At 56.0% G+C, this 27,924-nt stretch overlaps 1 protein-coding gene and 1 long non-coding RNA gene across 3 annotated transcripts in view; both read right to left on the reverse strand.

Annotated features, from left to right (window-relative positions):
• Positions 1-14,716, reverse strand: part of LOC133160058 (uncharacterized) — a 49,153-nt gene extending 34,437 nt beyond the window's left edge. Inside the window, exons 1-3 of the transcript XR_009715795.1 lie at positions 12,428-14,716; positions 11,905-12,030; positions 11,387-11,507 (exon numbers count right to left, since the gene is read on the reverse strand). The gene's annotated coding sequence lies outside the window, so the exon portion shown is untranslated. The remainder of the gene's footprint in view (positions 1-11,386; positions 11,508-11,904; positions 12,031-12,427) is intronic.
• An 11,543-nt stretch (positions 14,717-26,259) lies between these two features.
• The window catches only part of LOC133160072 (uncharacterized), a 3,227-nt gene continuing 1,562 nt past the window's right edge, over positions 26,260-27,924 (reverse strand). Inside the window, exons 3-4 of one of the 2 annotated variants that reach the window (XR_009715798.1) lie at positions 27,017-27,142; positions 26,260-26,612 (exon numbers count right to left, since the gene is read on the reverse strand). This is a non-coding gene — a long non-coding RNA (uncharacterized LOC133160072). Of the gene's footprint in view, positions 26,613-26,726; positions 27,143-27,924 lie in introns of those variants that run through there. The other variant, XR_009715796.1, reaches the window with a different exon arrangement.

Genomic DNA, 27,924 nt, shown 5'->3' on the forward strand with positions numbered 1-27,924 from the left:
TTTCTATTTTTATCTATTTACTTTTCTTTTTTAATCTATTTTTATCTATTTACTCATCCATTTTCATATATTTACTCATCTATTTTTATCTTTTTACTCCATCCATCCATCCATCCATCTTCTTCCGCTTATCCGGGGTCGGGTCGCGGGGGGAGCAGCTTCAGGAGGGACTCCCAGACTTCCCTCTCCCCAGCCACTTCATCTAGCTCATCCCGGGGGATCCCAAGGCGTTCCCAGGCCAGCTGAGAGACATAGTCTCTCCAGCGCGTCCTGGGTCGTCCCCGGGGTCTCCTACCGGTGGGACATGCCCGGAACACCTCCCCAGGAAGACGTCCAGGAGGCATCCTGATGAGATGCCCGAGCCACCTCATCTGGCTCCTCTCAACGTGGAGGAGCAGCGACTCTACTCCGAGTCTCTCCCGGATGACCGAACTTCTCACCCTATCTCTAAGGGAGAGCCCGGACATCCTGCGGAGAAAACTCATTTCGGCCGCTTGTATCCGGGATCTCGTTCTTTCGGTCACGACCCATAGCTCGTGACCATAGGTGAGGGTAGGAGCGTAAATCGACCGGTAAATTGAGAGCTTTGCCTTTTGGCTCAGCTCTCTCTTTACCACGACGGACCGGTACAAAGTCCGCATTACTGCTGACGCTGCACCGATCCGCCTGTCGATCTCGCGCTCCATCCTCCCCTCACTCGTGAACAAGACCCCAAGATACTTAAACTCCTCCACTTGCGGCAGGATCTCATCCCCGATCCGGAGAGGGCATTCCACCCTTTTCCGATCGAGGACCATGGACTCGGATTTGGAGGTGCTGACCCTCATCCCGACCGCTTCACACTCGGCTGCGAACCGCTCCAGTGAGAGCTGGAGATCACGGCCTGAAGAAGCCAACAGCACCACGTCGTCTGCAAAAAGCAGAGACGCGATGCTGAGGTCCCCAAACCGGACACCCTCAACGCTTCGGCTGCGCCTAGAAATTCTGTCCATAAAAACTATGAACAGAATCGGTGACAAAGGGCAGCCTTGGCGGAGTCCAACCCTCACTGAGAACGAATCCGACTTACTGCCGGAAATGCGGACCAAACTCTGGCATCGGTGGACCAGAATTTCCTCGAAGCCGTCCGGAAGTCATTCTCCATGGCCTCGCCAAACTCCTCCCACGCCCGGGTTTTTGCCTCAGCAACCGCCGAAGCCGCTTTTCCGCTTGGCCATCCGGTACCTGTCAGCTGCCTCGGGAGTCCCGCAGGCCAAAACGGCCCGATAGGACTCCTTCAGCTTGACGGCATCCCTTACCGCCGGTGTCCACCAGCGGGTTCGGGGATTGCCGCCACGACAGGCACCAATGACCTTACGGCCGCAGCTCCGGTCGGCCGCCTCAACAATGGAGGCGCGGAACAAGGTCTTTTTACTCATCTATTTTATTTATTTTTATCTATTTACGTATCCATTTTTATCTATTTACTTATCTACTTCTATATACGTGTACTTCTCTATTTACTTATATATTTACTAATCAATTTATCTATTTTTAATAATAATAATAATAATAATAATAGATTCAAGGTTGTTTAGGGCCTATTATGTTGTGACAAAGATCTTGAAATGTATGCGCTGTTTTATGGGGAGCCAGTGGACGGAAGACAACATGAGAAAAATAAAAGAAGAGACGGGTGCTAGGCAGGCAGGGAATCATGGCATCATCCAGGTCATGGCAGTCATGGTCTCATCCAAGCGTAGGCCAGGAGGGCAGGCATAAAGTCATAGCTTTACCCAGGCACAGGCCGTTGAGAGGGCAGGCCAGGGCAGGGCAGGGCAGGGCAGGGCAGGGCAGGGCAGGAAGTTTCAAACAGATACAGGCACATGACATAGCCGCGAACAAAAGACTGATGCTAGTTGTGTTAGTCTGTCGATGTTGTTTTCCATAATGCGTTAGCATCAAGCTAACCAACCTTTGCATTCATCGCATTTTGTACACATACTGTGTCAAATCTGTATTGGGTGGTTTGCAACCACCAAAATAGTTGAGCCACTAAGCTTCAATCAGTTTTAAGAATACATAATATATGCACGTGAGTATTGTTGTATTTTCTGCTTAGAAGTGTTGCTGCAAAGTTTGTGTTCAAATATTGGTGTTATAACGACTGCAACATTGATCTAGGTTTGTTAGCTCAGACAAAACTAAAACATCCGGGAGGTGCCAAAATACTTGTCGTAAAGTGTGACTTTTGTAAATGAGTGATAATGACTTACTTGTTTGCTGTTCTCAAGTATTCAGATCATAAGGGCTGACGTAATTTTCGTAACTCCAAATGAACACACATGGAATTTACAGTAAGTACACCATAGAAATGAATGCAATTTGCGCAGTCCCCTAAAAAAACGACAAAAGAAGGCACATCCAAGGTGGTCCTGGCGTCCTCCAAGGTGCATCTAAGGCAGTCCCAGCATCGCCCAGGCGCAGCCAAGGCGGTCCCAGCATCATCCAGGCATATCCAAGGTGATCTCGCGGCGTCCAAGCGCATCCAAGGCAGTCAAGGCACATCCAAGGCGGTTCCAGCGTCCAGGCGCATGTTAGGCAGTCCCGGCATCGTCTGGCGCATCCGAGGCGGTCCCGGCGTTGTGCAGGCGCATTCGAGGCGTATTGAAGCCATATCGGTGCAGGTGCATCTAAGGCTCATCCAAGACAGTCCCGGCGTCGTCCAGGCGCAAACAAGGCGGTCCTAGCTTTGTCCAGGAACATCCAAGGCGGTCCCGGCGTCGTCCAGGCTCAGACAAGGCGATCCCAGCGTCCTGGCGAATCCAAGGCGGTCCCGGCGTCGTCCAGGCTCAAACAAGGCGGTCCCAGCATCGTCCAGAAGCATCCAAAGCGGATCCAAGGCGGTCCCAGTGTTGTCCAGGCTCAAACAAGGCGGTCCCATCGTCGTCCAGGCATATCCAAGGCAGTCCTGGCGTCGTCCAAGCACACCTAAGGCAGTCCAGGTGCATTCAAGGCACATCCAAGGCGGTTCCAGCGTCCAGGCGCATGTAAGGCAGTCCCGGCATCGTCCGGCGCATCCAAAGCTGTCCCGGCGTCGTCTCAGAGCATCCAAGGCGCATACAAGGCGAATCCAAGGCGAATCCAAGGCGCATCCAAGGCGCATCCAAGGCGCAACCAAGGCAGTCCCGCAGTCATCCAGGCGCATCCAAGGCGGTCCCAGCATCGTCCTGGCGCATCCAAGCCAGTCATGGCGTCGTCAAGGCGCATCCAAGGCGCATCCGAGGCGCATCCAAGATGAACCCGGCGTCGTCCAGAAGCGTCCAAGGCACATCCAAGGCACATCCAAGGCGGTCCGGGCGTAATCCAGGCGCAGTGAAAGCGAATTCAAGGCGTGTCCAAGGCGGTCCCGGCGTCGTCCAGGCGCAAGCAAGGGGGTCCCAGCTTCCAGGCACATGCAAGGCGGTCCCAGCATCGGCCAGGTGCATCCAAGGCGCATCCGAGGCGGTCACGGCGTCATCCAGGCACGAACATTGCAGTCCCAGGCGTCCAGGCAAATCCAAGGCGGTCCCGGCATTGTCCTGGAGCATCCAAGGGAATGCCAGCGTCATCCAGGCGCATCCGAGGCGGTCCCAGCATATCCAGGTGCATCCAAAGCGCATCCACGGCGCTTCCAAGGCAGTCCCGGAGTCGTCCAGGCGCATCCAAGGCGGTCCCTGGGTCGTCCAGGTGCATCCAAGGCGCATCCAATGCAGTCCCAGCGTTGTCCAGGCACAAACAAGTCGGTCCCAGCGTTCAGGCGCATGAAAGGCGGTCCCAGCGTCATCCAGGCGCATCCAAGGTGGTCCTGGCATGATACAGGCGCATCCAAGGCACATCTAAGGCGACGTCCAGGGGCGTCCAGGGGCATCCAAGGCGCTCCCATCGTTGTCCAGGTACATTCAAGGCGCATCCAAGGCGGTCCAGGCGTTGTCCAGGCACAAACAAGGCGGCCCCAGCGTCGAGGCAAATCCAAGGCGGTCCCGGCGTCGTCCAGGCGTGTCCAAGGCGGTCTCAGCGTTGTCCAAGTGCATCCAAGGCAGTCCCGGCGTCCAGGCGAATCATCCAGGTTCATCCAAGGCACAGCCAAGGCGCATCCAAGGAGCATTCAAGGTGGTCCCGGCATCGTCCGTGCGGATCAAAGTCGGTATCGGCGTTTTCCAGGCGCATCCAAGGTGGTCCTGGCGTCCTCCAGGCACATCCAAGGCACATCCAAGGCAGACCTGGTGTCGTCCAGGCGCATCCAAGGCGTTCTCAGCGTCGTCCAAGTGCATCCAAGTCAGTCCCGGCGTCCAGGCGAATCCAAGGCGGTCCTGGCGGCGTCCAGGCGCATCTAAGGCAGTCCCAGCGTCGCCGAGGCGCAAACAAGGCTGTCCCAGAGTTCAGGCGCATTCAAGGCGGTCCCGGCGTCACCCAGGCGCACCCAAGGCCATCCTAGCGTCATCCAAGGCGCATCTAAAGCGGTCCCACCGTCATCCAGGCGCTTCCAAGGCGGTCCTGGCGTCGTCCAGGCGCATACAAGGCAGTCCCGGCGCATACAAGGCAGTCCAGGCGCATACAAGGCAGTCCCGGCATCAACCAGGTGCATTCAAGATGGTCCCGGCGTCATCCAGGCGTATCCGAGGCGTTCCTGAAGTCGTCCAAGTGCGTCCAAGGCGCATCCAAGGCACTTTTTAGGCGTTCCCGGCGTCATCCAGGCGCATCCAGGTTGGTCCCGGCGTCGTCCAGGAGCATCCAAGGTGATTCTGACTTCGTCCAGGCGCATCCAAGGCGCATCCAAGGCAGCTCCAGCGTCGTCCAGGCGGAGCCAAGGCGGTCCCGGCATCATCCAGGCACATCCAAGGTGATCCTGGTGGCGTCCAAGCGCATCCAAGGCACATGCAAAGCAGTCAAGGCAGTCTTGGCGTCGTCTTGGCGCATCCTAGGCGGATCCTGGGCGCATCCAAGGCGCATCCAAGGCCAATCCAAGGCGGTCCCGGCGTTGTGCAGGCGCATTCAAGGCGTACTGAAGGCATATCGGTCCAGGTGCATCTAAGGCTCATCCAAGGCAGTCCCGGCGTCGTCCAGGCACAAACAAGGCGGTCCCAGTGTCCAGGCGAATCCAAGGCGGTCCCGGCGTCGTCCAGGCGCAAAGGCCGTCCTAGCGTTGTCCAGGTGCATCCAAGGCGATCCCGGGGTCGTCCAGGCACAACAAGGCGGTCCCAGCGTCCTGGCGAATCCAAGGCGGTCCCGGCGTCGTCCAGGCTCAAACAAGGCGGTCCCATCTTCGTCCAGGCATATCCAAGGCAGTCCTGGCGTCGTCCAGGCACACCTAAGGCAGTCAAGGCACATCCAAGGCGGTTCCAGCGTCCAGGCGCATGTTAGGCAGTCCTGGCATCGTCTGGCGCATCCAAAGCTGTCCCGGCGTTGTCTCAGAGCATCCAAGGCGCATTCAAGGCGCAACCAAGGCAGTCCCGCTGTCATCCAGGCGCATCCAAAGCGGTCCCAGTATGTCCTGGCGCATCCAAGCCAGTCACGGCGTTGTCAAGGCGTGTCCGAGGCGCATCCAAGATGAACCCGGCGTCGTCCAGAAGCATCCAAGGCACATCCAAGGCACATCCAAGACACATCCAAGGCGGTCCGGGCGTAATCCAGGCGCAGTGAAAGCAAATTCAAGGCGTATCCAAGGCGGTCCCGGCATCGTCCATGCGCATCCAAGGTGGTCCTGGTATTGTTCAGGCGCATCGGAGGCTCGTCCAAGGCGCATCCAAGTCGCAATAAAGGCTGTCCTGGCGTCATCCATGCGCATCCAAGGCGGTCCCAATGTCGTCCAAGTGCATCCAAGACGCATCCAAGGCGGTCCTGGCGTCGTCCAGGAGCATACAAGGCACATCCGAGGCGCATTCAAGGCGCATCTAAGGCGGTCCCAGTGTCGGCCAGGCGCATCCAAAGCGCATCCAACGTGGTCCTTGCGGATCTAAGGTTCATCCAAGGCAATCCCGGCGTCGTCCAGGCACATGCAAGGTGGTCCCGCCGTCGTCCAGGTTCATCCAAGGCGGTCCCGGCGTCGTCCAGGCTTAAACAAGGCGGTCCCAGCGTCCAGTCGCATTCAAGGCAATCCCGGCGTCGTCCAGGCGTATCCGGGGCGGTCCCAACGTCATCCAAGCGCATCCAAGGTGCATCCAAGGCGGATCCAAGGCAGTCCCAGCGTCGACCAGGCGCATCGAAGGCAGTCCCAGCGTCATCCTGGTGCATCCAAGGCGGATTCAAGGCACATCCAAGGCGGTCACAGCGTCGTACAGGTACAAACAGTGCAGTCCCAGCATCCAGGGGAATCCAAGGCGATTCGGCGTCGTCCAGGCGCATGCAAGGCGGTCCCGGCGTCGGCCAGGCGCATCCAAAGTAGTTCCAGCGTCGTCCAGGAACCTGCAAGGTGCATGCAAGGAAGTCTCAAGATCATCCAGGCGCATCCAAGGCAGTCCCAGTGTCGTCCAGGCCCATCCAAGGCGCATCCGAGGGGTCATCCAGGCGCAAACAAGGCGGTCCCAGCGTCCAGGCGCATGCAAGGCGTTCCAGGCGTCGTCCGGCGCACCCAAGGCGGTCCTGGCTTCCAGGAGCATGCAAGGCGGTCCCAGCCTCAACCAGGTGCCTCCAAGGCGCATCCGAGGCGGTCAGGGCGTCATCCAGGCACAAACATTGCAGTCCCAGCGTCCAGGCAAATCCAAGGCGGTCCCGGCGTTGTCCTGAAGCATCCAAGGCGCATCCAAGGGAATGCCAGCGTCATCCAGGCGCATCCGAGGCGGTCCCAGCGTACCCAGGTGCATCCAAAGCGCATCCAAGGCGCTTCCAAGGCAGTCCCGGAGTCGTCCAGGCACATCCAAGGCAGTCCCTGGGTCGTCCAGGTGCATCCAAGGGCATCCAAGGCGCATCCAATGCAGTCCCAGCGTCGTCCAGGCACAAACAAGTCGGTCCCAGCGTTTAGGCGCATGAAAGGCGGTCCCGGCGTCATCCAAGGTGGTCCTGGCATGATACAGGCGCATCCAAGGCATATCTAAGGCGACGTCCAGGGGCATCCAAGGCGCTCCCATCGTTGTCCAGGTACATCCAAGGCGCATCCAAGACGCATCCAAGGCGGTTCAGGCGTTGTCCAGGCACAAACAAGGCGGTCCCAGCGTCCAGGCAAATCCAAGGCGGTCCCAGCGTCGTCCAGGCGTGTCCAAGGCGGTCTCAGCGTCTTCCAAGTGCATCCAAGGCAGTCCCGGCGTCCAGGCGAATCATCCGGGTTCATCCAAGGCACAGCCAAGGCGCATTCAAGGCGGTCCCGGCATCGTCCGTGCGGATCAAAGTCGGTACCGGTGTTTTCCAGGCGCATCTAAGGTGGTCCTGGCGTCCTCCAGGCACATCCAAGTCACATCCAAGGCAGACCTGGTGTCGTCCAGGCGCATCCAAGGCGGTCTCAGCGTCGTCCAAGTGCATCCAAGGCAGTCCCGGCGTCCAGGCGAATCTAAGGCGGTCCGGGCGTAATCCAGGCGCAGTGAAAGCGAATTCAAGGCGCATCCAAGGCGGTCCCGGCATCGTCCATGCGCATCCAAGGTGGTCCTGGTATTGTTCAGGCGCATCGGAGGCTCATCCAAGGCGCATCCAAGTCGCAACAAAGGCTGTCCTGGCGTCATCCATGCGCATCCAAGGCGGTCCCAATGTCGTCCAAGTGCATCCAAGACGCATCCAAGGCAATCCCGGCGTCGTCCAGGCGTATCCGGGGCGGTCCCAACGTCATCCAAGGCGGTCAGGGCGTTGTCCAGGCACAAACAAGGCGGTCCCAGCGTCCAGGCAAATCCAAGGCGGTCCCGGCTTCGTCCAGGCGTGTCCAAGGCGGTCTCAGCGTCGTCCAAATGCATCCAAGGCAGTCCCGGCGTCCAGGCGAATCATCCGGGTTCATCCAAGGCACAGCCAAGGCGCATCCAAGGAGCATTCAAGGCGGTCCCGGCATCGTCCGTGCGGATCAAAGTCGGTACCGGCGTTTTCCAGGCGCATCCAAGGTGGTCCTGGCGTCCTCCAGGCACATCCAAGGCACATCCAAGGCAGACCTGGTGTCGTCCAGGCGCATCCAAGGCGTTCTCAGCGTCGTTCAAGTGCATCCAAGGCAGTCCCGGCGTCCAGGCGAATCCAAGGCGGTCCTGGCGTCATCCAGGCGCATCTAAGGCAGTCCCAGCGTCGCCGAGGCGCAAACAAGGCTGTCCCAGAGTCCAGGCGCATTCAAGGCGGTCCCGGCGTCACCCAGGCGCACCAGAGACCATCCTAGCGTCATCCAAGGCGCATCTAAAGCGGTCCCGCTGTCATCCAGGCGCTTCCAAGGCGGTCCTGGCGTCGTCCAGGCGCATACAAGTCAGTCCCGGCGTCGTCCCGGCGGATACAAGGCAGTCCAGGCGCATACAAGGCAGTCCCGGCATCAACCAGGTCCATTCAAGATGGTCCCGGCGTCATCCAGGCGTATCCGAGGCGTTCCTGAAGTCGTCCAAGTGCGTCCAAGGCGCATCCAAGGCACTTTTTAGGCGTTCCCGGCGTCATCCAGGCGCATCCAGGTTGGTCCCGGCGTCGTCCAGGAGCATCCAAGGTGATTCTGGCTTCGTCCAGGCGCAATGTCTTCCACCCCCTTCATGAGACTGTCAGAGCCCTGGAGAGCTCCATCAGCGACCGGCTTCGTCACCCACGATGCACCACCGAGAGGCATCGCAGGTCCTTCCTCCCTGCTGCCATCAGACTGTACAACCAGGCCGACCATCGTAGCTAACGGACAAAATAACATGCAATAACGTGCAATAACCATATGTGCAATCACACTATGTGCAATATCTGTCTACCTCACACTCTTTTACCTGCTTTCTTTGCACTTTTTTTGCACTATTTTTTTATCTAATATTTTTTTTTATCTCCACTGTATATTGCCAGTATTTTGTATACACTGTCCATATTTTTTTTAATTATACATACCTTCTACTTCTTAAAATCTTTACCCCCTTCCCCGCATGCGTGTGTGTGTGTATATGTTAAGTGTACTGCTGCTAACACAGGAGTTTCCCCATTGAGGGAATAATAAAGGATTATCTTATCTTATCTTATCTTATCTTATCCAAGGCGCATCCAAGGCGCATCCAAGGCGCATCCAAGGCAGCTCCAGCGTCGTCCAGGCGGAGCCAAGGCGGTCCCGGCATCATCCAGGCACATCCAAGGTGATCCTGGTGGCGTCCAAGCGCATCCAAGGCACATGCAAGGCAGTCAAGGCAGTCTTAGCGTCGTCTTGGCGCATCCTAGGCGCATCCTGGGCTCATCCAAGGCGCATTCAAGGCCCATCCAAGGCGGTCCCGGCGTTGTGCAGGCGCATTCAAGGCGTACTGAAGGCATATCGGTCCAGGTGCATCTAAGGCTCATCCAAGGCAGTCCCGGCGTCGTCCAGGCACAAACAAGGCGGTCCCAGCGTCCAGGTGAATCCAAGGCGGTCCCGGCGTCATCCAGGCGCAAACAAGGCGGTCCTAGCGTTGTCCAGGTGCATCCAAGGCGATCCCAGGGTCGTCCAGGCACAACAAGGCGGTCCCAGCGTCCTGGCGAATCCAAGGCGGTCCCGGCGTCGTCCAGGCTCAAACAAGGCGGTCCCAGCATCGTCCAGAAGCATCCAAAGCGGATCAAAGGCGGTCCCAGTGTTGTCCAGGCTCAAACAAGGCGGTCCCATCGTCGTCCAGGCATATCCAAGGCAGTCCTGGCGTTGTCCAGGCACACCTAAGGCAGTCCAGGTGCATCCAAGGCACATCCAAGGCGGTTCCAGCGTCCAGGCGCATGTAAGGCAGTCCCGGCATCGTCCGGCGCATCCAAAGCTGTCCCGGCTTCGTCTCAGAGCATCCAAGGCGCATTCAAGGCGCAACCAAGGCAGTCCCGCTGTCATCCAGGCTCATCCAAAGCGGTCCCAGTATGTCCTGGCTTATCCAAGCCAGTCACGGCGTTGTCAAGGCGCGTCCGAGGCGCATCCAAGATGAACCCGGCGTCGTCCAGAAGCATCCAAGGCACATCCAAGGCACATCCAAGGCACATCCAAGGCACATTCAAGGCGGTCCGGGCGTAATCCAGGCGCAGTGAAAGCGAATTCAAGGCGCATCCAAGGCTTCCCCCTCCTGAGACGCCAGATGGTGGACCAGAATTTCCTCGAAGCCGTCCGGAAGTCATTCTCCATGGCCTCGCCAAACTCCTCCCGTGCCCGGGTTTTTGCCTCAGCAACCGCCGAAGCCGCGTTTCGCTTGGCCATCCGGTACCTGTCAGCTGCCTCGGGAGTCCCGCAGGCCAAAACGGCCCGATAGGACTCCTTCTTCAGCTTGGCGGCATCCCTTACCGCCGGTGTCCACCAGCGGGTTCGGGGATTGCCGCCACGACAGGCACCAATGACCTTACGGCCGCAGCTCCGGTCGGCCGCCTCAACAATGGAGGCGCGGAACAAGGTCTTTTTACTCATCTATTTTATTTATTTTTATCTATTTACGTATCCATTTTTATCTATTTACTTATCTACTTCTATATACGTGTACTTCTCTATTTACTTATATATTTACTAATCCATTTATCTATTTTTAATAATAATAATAATAGATTCAAGGTTGTTTAGGGCCTATTATGTTGTGACAAGGATCTTGAAATGTATGCGCTGTTTTATGGGGACCCAGTGGACGGAAGACAACATGAGAAAAATAAAAGAAGAGACGGGTGCTAGGCAGGCAGGGAATCATGGCATCATCCAGGTCATGGCAGTCATGGTCTCATCCAAGCGTAGGCCAGGAGGGCAGGCATAAAGTCATAGCTTTACCCAGGCGCAGGGCAGGGCAGGGCAGGGCAGGGCAGGGCAGGGCAGGGCAGGGCAGGGCAGGGCAGGGCAGGGCAGGGCAGGGCAGGGCAGGGCAGGGCAGGGCAGGGCAGGGCAGGGCAGGGCAGGGCAGGGCAGGGCATGAAGTTTCAAACAGATACAGGCACGACATAGCCGCGAACAAAAGACTGATGCTAGTTGTGTTAGTCTGTCGATGTTGTTTTCCATAATGCGTTAGCATCAAGCTAACCAACCTTTGCATTCATCGCATTTTGTACACATACTGTGTCAAATCTGTATTGGGTGGTTTGCAACCACCAAAATAGTTGAGCCACTAAGCTTCAATCAGTTTTAAGAATACATAATATATGCACGTGAGTATTGTTGTATTTTCTGCTTAGAAGTGTTGCTGCAAAGTTTGTGTTCAAATATAACGACTGCAACATTGATCTAGGTTTGTTAGCTCAGACAAAACTAAAACATCCGGGAGATGCCAAAATACTTGTCGTAAAGTGTGACTTTTGTAAATGAGTGATAATGACTTACTTGTTTGCTGTTCTCAAGTATTCAGATCATAAGGGCTGACGTATTTTTTGTAACTCCAAATGAACACACATGGAACTTACAGTAAGTACACCATAGAAATGAATGCAATTTGCGCAGTCCCCTAAAAAAACGACAAAAGAAAAAGTTTATTTTGTTTGTTTTTTACTTTATAAAAACCTACAGTAATAGCATAATTTAAAGGAATGTAAATATTTACAGAAAAACAGTTTGTACATCATGATTTCTTGCTTCAGTATAATACAAAGAGTTGAGCCACTAAGCTTCTCTCAGTTTTTAAGTATACATAATATATGCCTGTGAGTATTGTTATATTTTCTGCCTACAAGTGTTGCTGCAAAGTTTGTGTTCAAATATTGGAGCTATAACAACTGCAACAGTGATCTACGTTTGTTAGCATTGTATGTTAGCATTAAGCTCAAACAAAACTAAAACATCCGGGAGATGCTAAAATACTTGTCGGTAAGTGTGACCTCTGTAAATGAGTGATAATGACTTACTTGTTTGCTGTTCTCCTCAAGTCTTCAGATCATAATGGCTGACGTAATTTTCGGAACTCCAAATGAACACACATGGAATTAACAGTACACCATTGAAATGAAGGCAAATGCAATTGGCCCAGCCCCCTAAAAAAGGCAATGACGAAAGAAAAACATTTTTTTATGTTTTTTACTTTATAAAAATCTAAAGTAATAGCATGATTGAAAAGAATGTAAAGAATTGCAGAAAAACAGTTTGTACATCATGATTTCAGTATGATACAAAGACTTGAGCCACTAGCTTCTCTCAGTTTTTAGTATACATAATATATGCCCATGAGTATTGCTATATTTACTGCCTACATGTGTTGCTGCAAGTTTATGTTCAAATGTTGGTGTTATATTGGAGCTATAGCGACTGCAACATTGGTCTAGGTTAGTTAGCATTATATGTTAGCATTAGGCTCAGACAAAACTAAAACATCCAGGAGATGCTAAAATACTTGTAAAGTTTGACCTTTGTAAATGAGTGATATTGACTTACTTGTTTGCTGTTCTACTCAAGTATTCACATCATAATGGCTGACGTAATCATCCAGGCGCAGGCAGGCAGGCAGGAAGTCACGGCTTCATCCAGGTGCAGGTCAGGCCGGCTGTCATGACTTCATCCCGATGCAGGCCAGGCAGTCGTCTTCGTCCAGGTGCAGGCCAATCAGGAAGGCACGTAGGCGGTCACGGTCTCATCCAAGAGTGGGCCAGGCAGGCAGGCGGTCCCGGTGTCATCCAGGCGCATCTATGGCAGTCCTGGGGTCATCCTGGCACATCCAAGGCGCACATAAGGCGATCCCGGCGTCGTCCAGGCGCTAAATAGGCGGTCCTGGCGTCCAGGCGCATGCAAGGCGGTCCCAGCCTCGTCCGGCGCACCCAAGGCGGGCCCGCCGTTGTCCAAGAGCATCCAAGGTGCAACCAAGACGGTCTCACCGTCGTCCAGGCGCACCCAGGGCAGTCCCGATATCAAACAGCGCATCCAAGGCGGTCCCGGTGTCGTCCAGGCGCATCTAAGCCGGTCCCGGAGTCATCCAAGCGCATCCAAGGTGCATCCAAGGCGCATCCAAGGCAGTCCCAGCGTCGACCAGGCACATCCAAGGCAGTCCCAGCGACGTCCTGGTGCATCCAAGGCGCATTCAAGGCACATCCAAGGCGGTCACAGCGTCGTACAGGTACAAACAGTGCAGTCCCAGCCTCCAGGGGAATCGGTGTCGTCCAGGCGCATGCAAGGCGGTCTCGGCGTCGTCCAGGCGCATCCAAAGTGGTCCCGGCGTCGTCCAGGAACATGCAAGGCGCATCCAAGGAAGTCTCAGGGTCATCCAGGCGCATCCAAGGCAGTGCCAGCGTCGACCAGGCACATCCAAGGCAGTCCCAGCGACGTCCTGGTGCATCCAAGGCGCATTCAAGGCACATCCAAGGCGGTCACAGCGTCGTACAGGTACAAACAGTGCAGTCCCAGCCTCCAGGGGAATCGGCGTCGTCCAGGCGCATGCAAGGCGGTCTCGGCGTCGTCCAGGCGCATCCAAAGTGGTCCCGGCGTCGTCCAGGAACATGCAAGGCGCATCCAAGGAAGTCTCAGGGTCATCCAGGCGCATCCAAGGCAGTCCCAGTGTCGTCCAGGCACATCCAAGGCGCATCCAAGGCGTCATCCAGGCGCAAACAAGGCGGTCCCATCGTCCAGGCGCATGCAAGGCGTTCCAGGCATCGTCCGGCGCACGCAAGGCGGTCCCGGTGTCGTCCAGGGGATCCAAGGTGCATCCAAGGCAGTGCCAGCGTCATCCAGGCGCATCCAAGGCGGTCCCAGCGTCATCCAGGTGTAAACAAGGCGGTCCAAGCGTTGTCCAGTTGCATCCAAGGCTCATCCAAGGCACATCCAAGGAGGTCCCAGCGGCGTGCAGGCACAACCAAGGCGGTCCCGGCGTCGTCCAGGCGCAAACAAAGCGGTCCCAGCGTCTTCCAGGGGCATCCAAAGCGCATCCAAGGCCCATCTAAGGCGGTCCCAGCGGACAGGCGAATCCAAGGCGGTCCCGGCGTCGTCCAGGCACAAACAAGGTGGTCCCAGCGGACAGCCGAATCCAAGGCGGTCCTGGCGTCGTCCAGGCACAAACACGGCGGTCCCAGCGGACAGGCAAATCCAAGGCGGCCCCGGAGTCGTCCAAGAGCATCGATTCAAGGTGCATCCAAGGCGGTCTCACCGTCGTCCAGGCGCAACCAGGGCAGTCCCGATATCAACCAGTGCATCCAAGGCGGTCCCGGCGTCGTCTAGGCGCATCCAAGCTGGTCCCGGAGTCGTCCATGCGCATCCACGGCAGTCCCAGCATCGGCCAGGTGCATCCAAGGCGCATCCGAGGAGGTCACGGCGTCATCCAGGCACAAACATTGCAGTCCCAGCGTCCAGGCGAATCCAAGGCGGTCCCGGCTTTGTCCAGGAGCATCCAAGGCGCATCCAAGGGAATGCCAGCGTCATCCAGGCACATCCGAGGTGGTCCCAGCGTCATCCAGGTGCATCCAAAGCGCATCCAAGGCGCTTCCAAGGCAGTCCCGGAGTCGTCCAGGCGCATCCAAGGCGGTCCCTGGGTCGTCCAGGTGCATCCAAGGGCATCCAAGGCGCATCCAATGCAGTCCCAGCGTCGTCCAGGCACAAACAAGTCGGTTCCAGCGTTCAGGCGCATGAAAGGCGGTCCCGGCGTCATCCAGGCTCATCCAAGGTGGTCCTGGCATTATACAGGCGCATCCAAGGGACATCTAAGGCGACATCCAAGGCGCTCCCATCGTTGTCCAGGCGACATCCAAGGCGCTCCCATCGTTGTCCAGGCGCATCCAAGGCGCATCCAAGGCGCATCCAAGGCGCATCCAAGGCGCATCCAAGGCGCATCCAAGGCGCATCCAAGGCGCATCCAAGGCGCATCCAAGGCGCATCCAAGGCGCATCCAAGGCGCATCCAAGGCGCATCCAAGGCGCATCCAAGGCGCATCCAAGGCGCATCCAAGGCGCATCCAAGGCGCATCCAAGGCGCATCCAAGGCGCATCCAAGGCGCATCCAAGGCGCATCCAAGGCGCATCCAAGGCGCATCCAAGGCGCATCCAAGGCGCATCCAAGGCGCATCCAAGGCGCATCCAAGGCGCATCCAAGGCGCATCCAAGGCGCATCCAAGGCGGTCCAGGCGTTGTCCAGGAACAAACAAGGCGGTCCCAGCGTCCAGGCAAATCCAAGGCAGTCCCGGCGTCGTCCGGGCGTGTCCGAGGCGGTCCCGGCGTCGTCCAGGCGCAAGCAAGGGGGTCCCAGCTTCCAGGCGCATGCAAGGCGGTGCTGCAGTTGTCCAGAAGCATCCAAAGCGGTCCCGGCGTCGTCCGGAGCATATAAGGTGGTCCCGGCATCGTCCTGGTTCATCCAAGGCGCATCATAGGCGCATCCGGCATCGTCCAGGCGCAAACAAGGCTGTCCCAGCGTCCAGGTTCATGTAAGACTGTCCCGGCGTCGTACGGCGCACCCAAGACGGTCCCGGCGAGTCCAGGTGACTCCAAGGCGCATGCAAAGCGGTCCTGGCGTCATCCAGGTGCAAACAAGGCGGTCCCAGCGTTGTACAGGTGCATCCAAGGCGGTCCCAGCGGCGTCCAGGCACAAACAAGGCAGTCCCAGCAAATTAAAGGCGGTCCAGGCGTCGTCCAGGCGCAAACAAGGTGGTCCCAGCGTCGTCCAAGTACATCCAAAGCGCAACCAAGGCAGTCTCAGCGTCGTCCAGATACATCCAAAGCGCATCCAAGGCGGTCCCGGGGTTGTCCAGGCACAAACAAGGCAGACTCAGCATCCAGGCTAATCTACGGCGGTCCCGGCGTCGTCCAGGCGCGTCCAAGGCAGTCCAGGTTTCGTCCAGGCGCAAACAAGGTGGTCTCAGCATCCAGGCGCATGCAAGGCGGTCTCGGGGTAGTCCAGGCGCAGCCAAGGCGGTCCTAGCGTCGTCCAGGACCATGCAAGGATCATCCAGTCGCATCCAAGGCGATCTTGGGGTTGTCCAGGCTTAAACAACGCGGTCCTGCCGTCGTCCAGGCGCATCCAAGGCGGTCCCGGCGTCGTCCAGGCGCACCCAAGAAAGTCCCGACGTCAACCAGGCACATCCAAGGCGGTCCCGGCGTCATCCAGTCTTATCCAAGGCGGTCCCGGCGTCATCCGGGTTCATCCAAGGCACAGCCAAGGCGCATCCAAGGAGCATTCAAGGCGGTCCCGGCATCGTCCGTGCAGATCAAAGTCGGTACCGGCGTTTTCCAGGCGGATCCAAGGTGGTCCTGGCGTCCTCTAGGCACATCCAAGGCACATCCAAGGCACATCCAAGGCAGACCTGGTGTCGTCCAGGCGCATCCAAGGCGGTCTCAGCGTCGTCCAAGTGCATCCAAGGCAGTCCCGGCGTCCAGGCGAATCCAAGGCGGTCCGGGCGTAATCCAGGCGCAGTGAAAGCGAATTCAAGGCGCATCCAAGGCGGTCCCGGCATCGTACATGCGCATCCAAGGTGGTCCTGGTATTGTTCAGGCGCATCGGAGGCTCATCCAAGACGCATCCAAGGCGGTCCCAGTGTCGTCCAGGAGCATACAAGGCACATCCGAGGCGCATTCAAGGCGCATCTAAGGCGGTACCAGTGTCGCCCAGGCGCATCCAAAGCACATCCAAGGTGGTCCATGCGGATCTACGGTTCATCCAAGGCAATTCCTGCGTCGTCCAGGCACATGCAAGGTGGTCCCGGCGTCGTCCAGGTTCATCCAAGGCGGTCCCGGCCTCGTCCAGGCTTAAACAAGGCAGTCCCAGCGTCCAGTCGCATGCAAGGCGCTAACGGCGTCTTCCAGGCACATCCAAGGCAGTCCCGGCATCGTCCGGGCGCATCCAAGGCACATCCAAGGGAAATCCAAGGCGGTCCCGCCGTCGTCCAGGCGCATCCAAGGCAGTCCCGCCGTCGTCCAGGCGCATCCAAAGTGGTCCTGCCGTGATCCAGGCGCATCCAAGGTGCATCCAAGGTGCATCCAAGGCGGTCCTGTCGTCGTCCAGGTGCAAACAAGGCGATCCCAGCGTCCACGCGCATCCAAGGCGGTCCTAGCATCATCCAGTCGCATCCAAGGCGATCTTGGGGTTGTCCAGGCTCAAACAAGGCGGTCCTGCCGTCGTCCAGGCGCATCCAAGGCAATCCCGGCGTCGTCCAGGCGTATCCGGGGCGGTCCCAACGTCATCCAAGCGCATCCAAGGTGCATCCAAGGCGGATCCAAGGCAGTTCCAGCGTCGACCCGGCGCATCGAAGGCAGTCCCAGCGTCGTCCTGGTGCATCCAAGGCGCATTCAAGGCACATCCAAGGCGGTCACAGCGTCGTACAGGTACAAACAGTGCAGTCCCAGCATCCAGGGGAATCCAAGGCGATTCGGCGTCGTCCAGGCGCATGCAAGGCGGTCCCAGCCTCGTCCAGGCGCAGCCAAAGTGGTCCCGCCGTCGTCCAGGAACATGAAAGGTGCATCCAAGGAAGTCTCAGGGTCATTCAGGCACATCCAAGGAAGTCCCAGTGTCGTCCAAACGCATCCAAGGCGCATCCGAGGCGTCATCCAGGCGCAAACAAGGCGGTCCCAGCGTCCAGGCGCATGCAAGGCGTTCCAGGCGTCGTCCGGCGCACCCAAGGCGGTCCCGGCGTCGTCCAGGCGGATCCAAGGCGCATCCAAGGTAGTGCCAGCGTCATCCAGGCGCATCCAAGGCGGCCCCAGCCTCATCCAGGTGTAAACAAGGCGGTCCAAGCGTTGTCCAGTTGCATCCAAGGCGCATCCAAGGCACATCCAAGGAGGTCCCAGCAGCGTGCAGGCACAACCAAGGCAGTCCCGGCCTCGTCCGGGCGCCAACAAGGCGGTCCCAGCGTCTTCCGGCTGCATCCAAAGCGCATCCAAGGCCCATCTAAGGCGGTCCCAGCGGGCAGGCGAATCCAAGGTGTTCCTGGCATCCTCCAGGCACATCCAAGGCAGACCTGGTGTCGTCCAGGCGCATCCAAGGCGGTCTCAGCGTCGTCCAAGTGCATCCAAGGCAGTCCCGGCGTCCAGGCTAATCCAAGGCGATCCGGGCGTAATCCAGGCGCAGTGAAAGCGAATTCAAGGCGCATCCAAGGCGGTCCCGGCATCGTCCACGCGCATCCAAGGTGGTTCTGGTATTGTTCAGGCGCATCGGAGGCTCATCCAAGGCGCGTCCAAGTCGCAACAAAGGCTGTCCTGGCGTCATCCATGCGCATCCAAGGCGGTCCCAATGTTGTCCAAGGGCATCCAAAACGCATCCAAGGCGGGCCCGGTGTCGTCCAGGTTCATCCAAGGCGCATCATAGGCGCATCCGGCATCGTCCAGGCGCAAACAAGGCAGTCCCAGCGTCCAGGTTCATGCAAGACGGTCCCGGCGTCGTACGGCGCACCCAAGACGGTCCCGGCGGCGTCCAGGTGACTCCAAGGCGCATGCAAAGCGGTCCTGGCGTCATCCAGGTGCAAACAAGGCGGTCCCAGCGTTGTACAGGTGCATCCAAGGCGCATCCAAGGCGGTCCCAGCGGCATCCAGGCACAAACAAGGCAGTCCCAGCAAATCAAAGGCGGTCCAGGCGTCGTCCAGGCGCAAACAAGGCAGTCCCAGCGTCGTCCAAGTACATCCAAAGCGCAACCAAGGCGGTCTCAGCGTCGTCCAGATACATCCAAAGCGCATCCAAAGCGCATCCAAAGCGCATCCAAAGCGCATCCAAAGCGCATCCAAGGCGCATCCAAGGCGCATCCAAGGCGCATCCAAGGCGCATCCAAGGCGCATCCAAGGCGCATCCAAGGCGCATCCAAGGCGCATCCAAGGCGCATCCAAGGCGGTCCCGGGGTTGTCCAGGCACAAACAAGGCAGACTCAGCATCCAGGCTAATCTACGGCGGTCCCGGCGTTGTCCAAGGCAGTCCAGGTTTCGTCCAGGCGCAAACAAGAAAGTCCCGACGTCAACCAGGCACATCCAAGGCGGTCCCGGCGTCATCCAGGCTTATCCAAGGTGGTCCCGGCGTCATCCGGGTTCATCCAAGGCACAGCCAAGGCGCATCCAAGGAGCATTCAAGGCGGTCCCGGCATCATCCGTTCGGATCAAAGTCGGTACCGGCGTTTTCCAGGCGGATGCAAGGTGGTCCTGGCGTCCTCTAGGCACATCCAAGGCACATCCAAGGCACATCCAAGGCAGACCTGCTGTCGTCCAAGCGCATCCAAGGCAGTCTCAGCGTCGTCCAAGTGCATCCAAGGCAGTCCCGGCGTCCAGGCGAATCCAAGGCAGTCCTGGCGTCGTCCAGGCGCATCTAAGGCAGTCCCAGCGTCGTCGAGGTGCAAACAAGGCTGTCCCAGAGTCCAGGCGCATGCAAGGCTGTCCCGGCGTCACCCAGGCGCACCCAAGGCAGTACCAGCATCGGCCAGGTGCATCCAAGGCGCATCCGAGGCGGCCACGGCATCTTCCAGGCGCATCCAAGGCGGTCCCAGCGTCCAGGCACATGCAAGGCGTTCCAAGCGTCGTCCGGCGCACCCAAGGCGGTCCCGGCGTCGCCCAGGTTCTTCCAAGGCGGTCCCGGCATCGTCCAGGCTTAAACACGGCGGTCCCAGCGTCCAGTCGCATGCAAGGCGCTAACGGCGTCGTCCAGGCTTAAACAAGGCGGTCCCAGCGTCCAGTCGCATGCAAGGCGCTAACGGCGTCTTCCAGGCGCATCAAGGCATTCCCGGCATCGTCCGGGCGCATCCAAGGCACATCCAAGGGGAATCTAAGGCGGTCCCGCTGTCGTCCAGTTGCATCCAAGGCGGTCCCGCCGTCGTCCAGGCGCATCCAAAGTGGTCCTGCTGTCGTCCAGGCGCATCCAAGGTGCATCCGAGGCCCATCCAAGGCGGTCCTGTCGTCGTCCAGGCGCAAACAAGGCGATCCCAGCGTCCACTCACATCCAAGGCGGTCCTGGCATCATCCAGTCGCATCCAAGGCGATCTTGGGGTTATCCAGGCTCAAACAAGGCGGTCCTGCCGTCGTCCAGGCGCATCCAAGGCAATCCCGGCGTTGTCCAAGCGTGTCCAGGCGTATCCAGGGCTGTCCCAACTTCATCCAAGCGCATCCAAGGTGCATCCAAGGCGGATCCAAGGCAGTCCCAGCGTCGACCAGGCGCATCGAAGGCAGTCCCAGCGTCGTCCTGGTGCATCCAAGGCCCATTCAAGGCACATCCAAACCGGTCACAGCGTCGTACAGGTACAAACACTGCAGTCCCAGCATCCAGGGGAATACAAGGCGATTCAGCGTCGTCCAGGCGCATGCAAGGCGGTCCCGGCGTCATCCAGGCGCATTCAAAGTGGTCCCGGCGTCATCCAGGAACATGCAAGGTGCATCCAAGGAAGTCTCAGGGTCATCCAGGCGCATCCAAGGCAGTCCCAGTGTCGTCCAGGCGCATGCAAGGCGTTCCAGGCGTCGTCCGGCACACCCAAGGTGGTCCTGGCGTCGTCCAGGTGGATCCAAGGCGCATCCAAGGCAGTGCCAGCGTCATCCAGGCGCATCCAAGGCGGTCCCAGCATCATCCAGGTGTAAACAAGGCGGTCCAAGCGTTGTCCAGGTGCATCCAAGGCGCATCCAAGGCACATCCAAGGGGGTCCCAGCGGCGTGCGGGCACAACCAAGGCAGTCCCGGCGTCGTCTTGGCACAAACAAGGCGGTCCCAGCGGACAGACAAATCCAAGGCGGTCCCGGCGTCATCCAGGCACAAACAAGGCGGTCCCAGCGGACAGGCGAATCCAAGGGAGTCCGGGGTCGTCCAGGCGTGTCCAAGGCGGTCCCGGTGTCATCCAGGCGCAAGCAAGGGGGTCCCAGCTTCCAGGCGCATGCAAGGCGGTCCCAGCATCGGCCAGGTGCATCCAAGGCGCATCCAAGGCGCATCCGAGGCGGTCACGGCGTCATCCAGGCACAAACATTGCAGTCCCAGCGTCCAGGCAAATCCAAGGCGGTCCTGGCGTTGTCCTGGAGCATCCAAGGCGCATCCAAGGGAATGCCAGCGTCATCCAGGCACATCCGAGGCGGTCCCAGCGTATCCATGTGCATCCAAAGCGCATCCAAGGCGCTTCCAAGGCAGTCCCGGAGTCGTCCAGGCGCATCCAAGGCAGTCCCCTGGGTCGTCCAGGTGCATCCAAGGGCATCCAATGCAGTCCCAGCGTCGTCCAGGCACAAACAAGTCGGTCCCAGCGTTCAGGCGCATGAAAGGCAGTCCCGGCGTCATCTAGGCGCATCCAAGGCGGTCCAGGCGTTGTCCAGGCACAAACAAGGCGGTCCCAGCGTCCAGGCAAATCCAAGGCGGTCCCGGCGTCGTCCAGGCGTGTCCAAGGCGGTCTCAGCGTCGTCCAAGTGCATCCAAGGCAGTCCTGGCGTCCAGGCGAATCATCTGAGTTCATCCAAGGCACAGCCAAGGCTCATCCAAGGAGCATTCAAGGCGGTCCCAGCATCGCCCGTGCGGATCAAAGTCGGTACCGGCGTTTTCCAGGCGCTTCCATGGTGGTCCTGGCGTCCTCCAAGCACATCCAAGGCACATCCAAGGCAGACCTGGTGTCGTCCAGGCGCATCCAAGGCGGTCTCAGCGTCGTCCAAGTGCATCCAAGGCAGTTCCGGCGTCCAGGCGAATCCAAGGCGGTCCTAGCGTCGTCCAGGCGCATCTAAGGCAGTCCCAGCGTCGCCGAGGCGCAAACAAGGCAGTCCCAGCGTCGCCGAGGCGCAAACAAGGCTGTCCCAGAGTCCAGGCGCATGCAAGGCGGTCCCAGCATCCCCCAGGCGCACCCAAGGCCATCCTAGCGTCATCCAAGGCGCATTTAAAGCGGTCCCGCCGTCATCCAGGCGCTTCCAAGGCGGTCCCGGCGTCGTCTAGGCGCATACAAGGCAGTCCCGGCGTCGTCCAGGCGCATAAAAGGCAGTCCCGGCGGCAACCAGGTGCATTCAAGATGGTCCCGGCGTCGTCCAGGCGTATCCGAGGCGTTCCTGAAGTCGTCCAAGTGCATCCAAGGCGCATCCAAGGCACTTTCTAGGCATTCCCGGCGTCATCCAGCCGCGTCCAAGTTGGTCCCGGCGTCGTCCAGGAACATCCAAGGTGATTCTGGCTTCATCCAGGCGCATCCAAGGCGCATCCAAGGCAGTCCCAGCGTCGTCCGGGCACATTCAAGGCGGTCCCGGCATCATCCAGGCATATCCAAGGTGAACCTGGTGGCGTCCAAGCGCATCCAAGGCACATGGAAGGCAGTCAAGGCAGTCTTGGCGTCGTTTTGGCGCATTCTAGACGCATCCTGGGCGCATCCAAGGTGCATCCAAGGCACATCCAAGGCAGTCCCAGCGTTGTGCAGGCGCATTCAAGGCGTACTGAAGGCATATCGGTCCAGGTGCATCTAAGGCTCATCCAAGGAAGTCCCGGCGTCGTCCAGGCACAAACAAGGCGGTCCCAGCGTCCAGGCGAATCCAAGGCGGTCCCGGCGTCGTCCAGGCGCGTCCAAGGCGCGTCCAAGGCGCGTCCAAGGCGCGTCCAAGGCGCGTCCAAGGCGCGTCCAAGGCGCGTCCAAGGCGCGTCCAAGGCGCGTCCAAGGCGCGTCCAAGGCGCGTCCAAGGCGCGTCCAAGGCGCGTCCAAGGCGCGTCCAAGGCGCGTCCAAGGCGCGTCCAAGGCGCGTCCAAGGCGCGTCCAAGGCGCGTCCAAGGCGCGTCCAAGGCGCATCCAAGGCGCATCCAAGGCGCATCCAAGGCGCATCCAAGGCGCAACCAAGGCGCAACCAAGGCGCAACCAAGGCGCAACCAAGGCGCAACCAAGGCGCAACCAAGGCGCAACCAAGGCGCAACCAAGGCAGTCCCGCTGTCATCCAGGCGCATCCAAGGCGGTCCCAGCATCGTCCTGGCGCATCCAAGCCAGTCACGCCGTCGTCAAGGCGCATCCGAGGCTTATCCGAGGCACATCCGAGGCGCATCCAAGATGAACCCGGCGTTGTCCAGAAGCATTCAAGGCACATCCAAGGCACATCCAAGGCGGTCCGGGCGTAATCCAGGCGCAGTGAAAGCGAATTCAAGGCGCATCCAAGGCGGTCCCGGCAACGTCCATGCGCATCCAAGGTGGTCCTGGTATTGTTCAGGTGCATCGGAGGCTCATCCAAGGCGCAACAAAGGCTGTCCTGGCGACATCCATGCGCATCCAAGGCGGTTCCAAGGCGGTCCCAGCGTCGTCCAGGAGCATGCAAGGCACATCCAAGGCGCATTCAAGGCGCATCTAAGGCGCATCTAAGGCGGTCCCAGTGTCGGCCAGGCGCATCCAAAGCGATTCCAAGGTGGTCCTTTCGGATCTAAGGTTCATCCAAGGCAATCCCGGCGTCGTCCAGGCGCATCCAAGGCGATCCCGGCGTCGTCCAGGCTTAAACAAGACAGTCCCAGCGTCCAGTCGCATGCAAGGCGGACCCGGCGTCATCCAGGCCCATTCAAGGCGGTCCTGGTGTTGTCCAGGAGCATGCAAAGCGCATCCAAGGCGTCGTCCAGTCGCATTCAAGTCGGTCCCGGCGTCATCCAGGTGCATCCAAGATGGTCTCGGCGTCGGCTAGAAGGCGTTCCTGCCTTCGTCCAGGCACATCTAAGGCGCTCCCGGCGTCTTCCAGGCGCATCGAAGGCAGTCCCGGCGTTGACAAGGTGCATCTAAGGCGGTCCCGGCGTCGTCCAGGCGTATTCAAGGCGGTCCCGACGTCGTCCAAGCGCATCCAAGGTACATCTAAGGTGCATCAAAGGCACATCTAAGGCGCATTCAAGGTGCCTCCTAGGCGCATCCAAAGAGGTCCCGGCGTCGTCCAGACACATTCAAGGTGATCCCGGCAGATCCTTCATTCCCACTGCTGTCAGACTCTACAACATGCGTGGCACCTAATCATGTGTTTTGTCTGTACCGCTACTAGTGGTACTTATTCATTTTATCTATTTTACTTTTCTAGTTTTATCTATTTACTTTTCTTTTTTAATCTATTTTTATCTATTTACTCATCCATTTTTATATATTTACTCATCCATTTTTATCTTTTTACTCATCTATTTTATTTATTTTTTATCTATTTACATATCCATTTTTATCTATTTACTTATCTACTTCTATTTACGTGTACTTCTCTATTTACTTATATATTTACTAATCCATTTATCTATTTTTAATAATAATAATAATAATAATAATAATAATAGATTCAAGGTTGTTTAGGGCCTATTATGTGGTGACAAGGATCTTGAAATGTATGCGCTGTTTTATGGGGAGCCAGTGGACGGAAGACGACATGAGAAAAATAAAAGAAGAGACGGGTGCTAGGCAGGCAGGGAATCATGGCATCATCCAGGTCATGGCAGTCATGGTCTCATCCAAGCGTAGGCCAGGAGGGCAGGCATAAAGTCATAGCTTTACCCAGGCACAGGCCGTTGAGAGGGCAGGGCAGGGCAGGGCAGGGCAGGGCAGGGCAGGGCAGGGCAGGGCAGGGCAGGGCAGGGCAGGGCAGGGCAGGGCAGGGCAGGGCAGGGCAGGGCAGGGCAGGGCAGGGCAGAGCAGAGCAGGCAGTTTCAAACAGATACAGGCACATGACATAGCCCCGAACAAAAGACTGATGCTAGTTGTGTTAGTCTGTCGATGCTGTTTTCCATAATGCGTTAGCATCAAGCTAACCAACCTTTGCATTCATCACATTTTCTACACATACTGTGTCAAATCTGTATTGGGTGGTTTGCAACCCCCAAAATAGTTGAGCCACTAAGCTTCAATCAGTTTTAAGAATACATAATATATGCACGTGAGTATTGTTGTATTTTCTGCTTAGAAGTGTTGCTGCAAAGTTTGTGTTCAAATATTGGTGTTATAACGACTGCAACATTGATCTAGGTTTGTTAGCTCAGACAAAACTAAAACATCCGGGAGATGCCAAAATACTTGTCGTAAAGTGTGACTTTTGTAAATGAGTGATAATGACTTACTTGTTTGCTGTTCTCAAGTATTCAGATCATAAGGGCTAACGTAATTTTCGTAACTCCAAATGAACACACATGGAACTTACAGTACACCATAGAAATGAATGCAATTTCAGGGCTCGAAGCTTATTTTTTGCCCAAGTTGCCCTCGGGCAAGTTGGAGAAAATTTTACTTGCCCGAAACATAATTTTACTTGCCCGAATTTTTTTGGAGTGGATTTTTACTTGCCCGACACATTTTTGCAATAAAAAAGACAACACTATAAGTCAGGGGTCCCCAAACTTTTTCCTGTGAGGGCCACATAACCTTTCCCTTCTCTGATGGCGGGCCGGTGGCAGTTTGTAACAGAAAAAGTGTGACGATCGTAGGGGAGCTTAAAAAAATTATTGTTTTCCAGAAAGCCACACATAACCAAATAACGGTTATTTAATAACCCTTTCCAGGTTCTTTACAGAAAAAAAGTCAGGAAACAAATAATAACACTATTAATGAAATAAATAATAACTAAACCCTCTCTGAGTTCTTCACAGAAAAAACAGGAAATAAATAACTAAATAACTCTCTCTGGGTTCTTCATAGAAAAAAAAACATGGAACATTAACTTTCTGTTGTGCCATGCACAATCTTAACAGATAAAAGTTCAGCTCAGTTGTCAGAGCAGAACCTCTCTGACACATATGAGCAGTCTCTTAAAGTTCTTGTGTTCCTTCCTTATAATCCTTTTGTAGGTTCCAGTAGGCTTGTAGACACTGCTGTCTTTTTTGTTAAAGTTTGATAGTGCGTCATAGTCTGGAGTAAAATTTGTTGTGGCAATTCTTAGGCGAGATCCGAGGTGTTGGTCCGTTTACCTCGATCTGTGACGGGTAGATGTTGACGTTCATGTGGCTGAACGTCACGTCGCGTACGTCGAGCCAAATTGGCAACTCTTTTAAACGCTCGGCACTGCTTTACTTGGGCGACATTTTAACGGAAGGATTCCAGGGGAAGGTTTGTGGGTGGCTTTAGCGCAAAACTGCATCTGAAAGCTCAGCGCGCAAATTACAAGAATGCTGTCGTCACAGCCCACGCTCTAAATTCGGGACTGATACAATAGAGCGCGAGTGCGCCATGTCCGTACACGCACTTGTGAGTGTGCACCGAGCTTTCTGACACGGCTTCCGGTAGTAAATGCGCAGGCGAGCGCTTCCCCATCTACTGGGGAAACGCAGTCATTGCAGGCAAAATGAGCAAAAAAAAAAAAAAAAGTTTAATAATACAATTTATTCAGGGTTGGCGGGCCAGATTAAACGGTCCCGCGGGCCGTATCCGGCCCGCGGGCCGTAGTTTGGTGACCCCTGCTATAAGTTTTGCCTTCATATGCCTTCGTATCCGCCAACCGGAAACAAGCTCTGCTGGTGCGCAGGCGCAGAAGAGCCAGGGACGAGTGAGGGAGCATGCATTTAATTACGAAGCGCTTTGCCGTTATCAATGTATTGCAGACTTACACGCTCCCTAGAAAACAAAATGTCGGACCAGAAGCGGCAGAAGTTGCGAGAAATTATGCACAAAATCGTGTTTTTACAGCTTGAAAACATGGTATTATGGCAGGGCAAGTTCGGGCAAGTGAGGAAAAATTTCTACTTGCCCCTCTGCCATCGCTACTTGCCCCGGGCAATCGGGCAATCGTTAGTTTCGAGCCCTGAATTTGCGCAGTTCCCTAAAAAAACGACACAAGAAAAAGTTAATTTGTTTGTTTTTTACTTTATAAAAACCTACAGTAATAGCATAATTTAAAGGAATGTAAATATTTACAGAAAAACAGTTTGTACATCATGATTTCTTGCTTTAGTATAATACAAAGAGTTGCGCCACTAAGCTTCAATCAGTTTTTAGTATACATAAAATATGCCCGTGAGTATCGTTATATTTTCTGCCTACAAGTGTTGCTGCAAGTTTGTGTTCAAATATCTGTGTTATATTGGAGTTATAACGACTGCAACATTGATCTAGGTTTGTTAGCATTGTATGTTAGCATTAGGCTCAGACAAAACTAAAACATCTATGAGATGCTAAAATACTTGTCGTAAAGTGTAAAATTGTAAATTAGTGATAATGACTTACTTGTTTGCTGTTCTCCTCAAGTCTTCAGGTCATAATGGCTGACGTAATATTCGGAACTCCAAATGAACACACATGGAACTTACAGTACGTGATTGAAATGAAGGCAAATGCAATTCACGCAGCCCCCTAAAAAAAATGACAGAGGAAAAATAGTTTATTTTGTTTGTTTTTTTACTGATAAAAACACACAGTAATAGCATAATTGAAAAGAATGTAAAGAATTACAGAAAAAAAGTTTGTACATCATGATTTCATGCTTTAGTACAATACAAAGTGTTCCGCCACTAAGCTTCAATCAATTTTTAGTATACATAAAATATGCCCGTGAGTATTGTTATATTTTCTGCCTACATTTGTTGCTGCAAAGTTTATGTCAAATGTTGGTGTTATATTGGAGTTATGACTTCAACACTGATCTAGGTTTGTTAGCATTAGTTAAAAGTAAAAGTAAAAAAACGATTTTATGAAAGTATATATCCATAGTTAAAACATGATCTGTAAAGTTAAAGTTAAGCGAATAGTTTTCTTCTTGCTAGGGGGGGGGGGGGGGGGCGTAACAGAAAATAATTGAGAAGCACTGAATTAGTGGGAGCACTGAGTTTGTTTCTCAGAAACGAGCCGGTCCCATCTAGACGTAATCGGAGACAATGACACCCGAAGTTATTAAGGTGTGTCTTTTATTGCAGGATGCTTGGTCTCCATGTGTTGAAACAGTTTTGAATTCTTCATTGGCTGGTTAGTTAGCCTGTCCCCACATATTAGCTTTGCGGGCTCGACTGGGGAAACATGTCACGTGACCCGGACGAGTGTCTTGACCTGAATTAATTGTTCGTCGATATATATAAAAAAAAAATCTGTGCGGCTTGGCGGCCCGGTACCAAGTGACACACGGACCGGTACCGGTCCGC

This window comes from Syngnathus typhle, linkage group LG1 (genome assembly GCF_033458585.1).
Source record: "Syngnathus typhle isolate RoL2023-S1 ecotype Sweden linkage group LG1, RoL_Styp_1.0, whole genome shotgun sequence".
Taxonomy (NCBI): Eukaryota; Metazoa; Chordata; class Actinopteri; order Syngnathiformes; family Syngnathidae; genus Syngnathus; species Syngnathus typhle.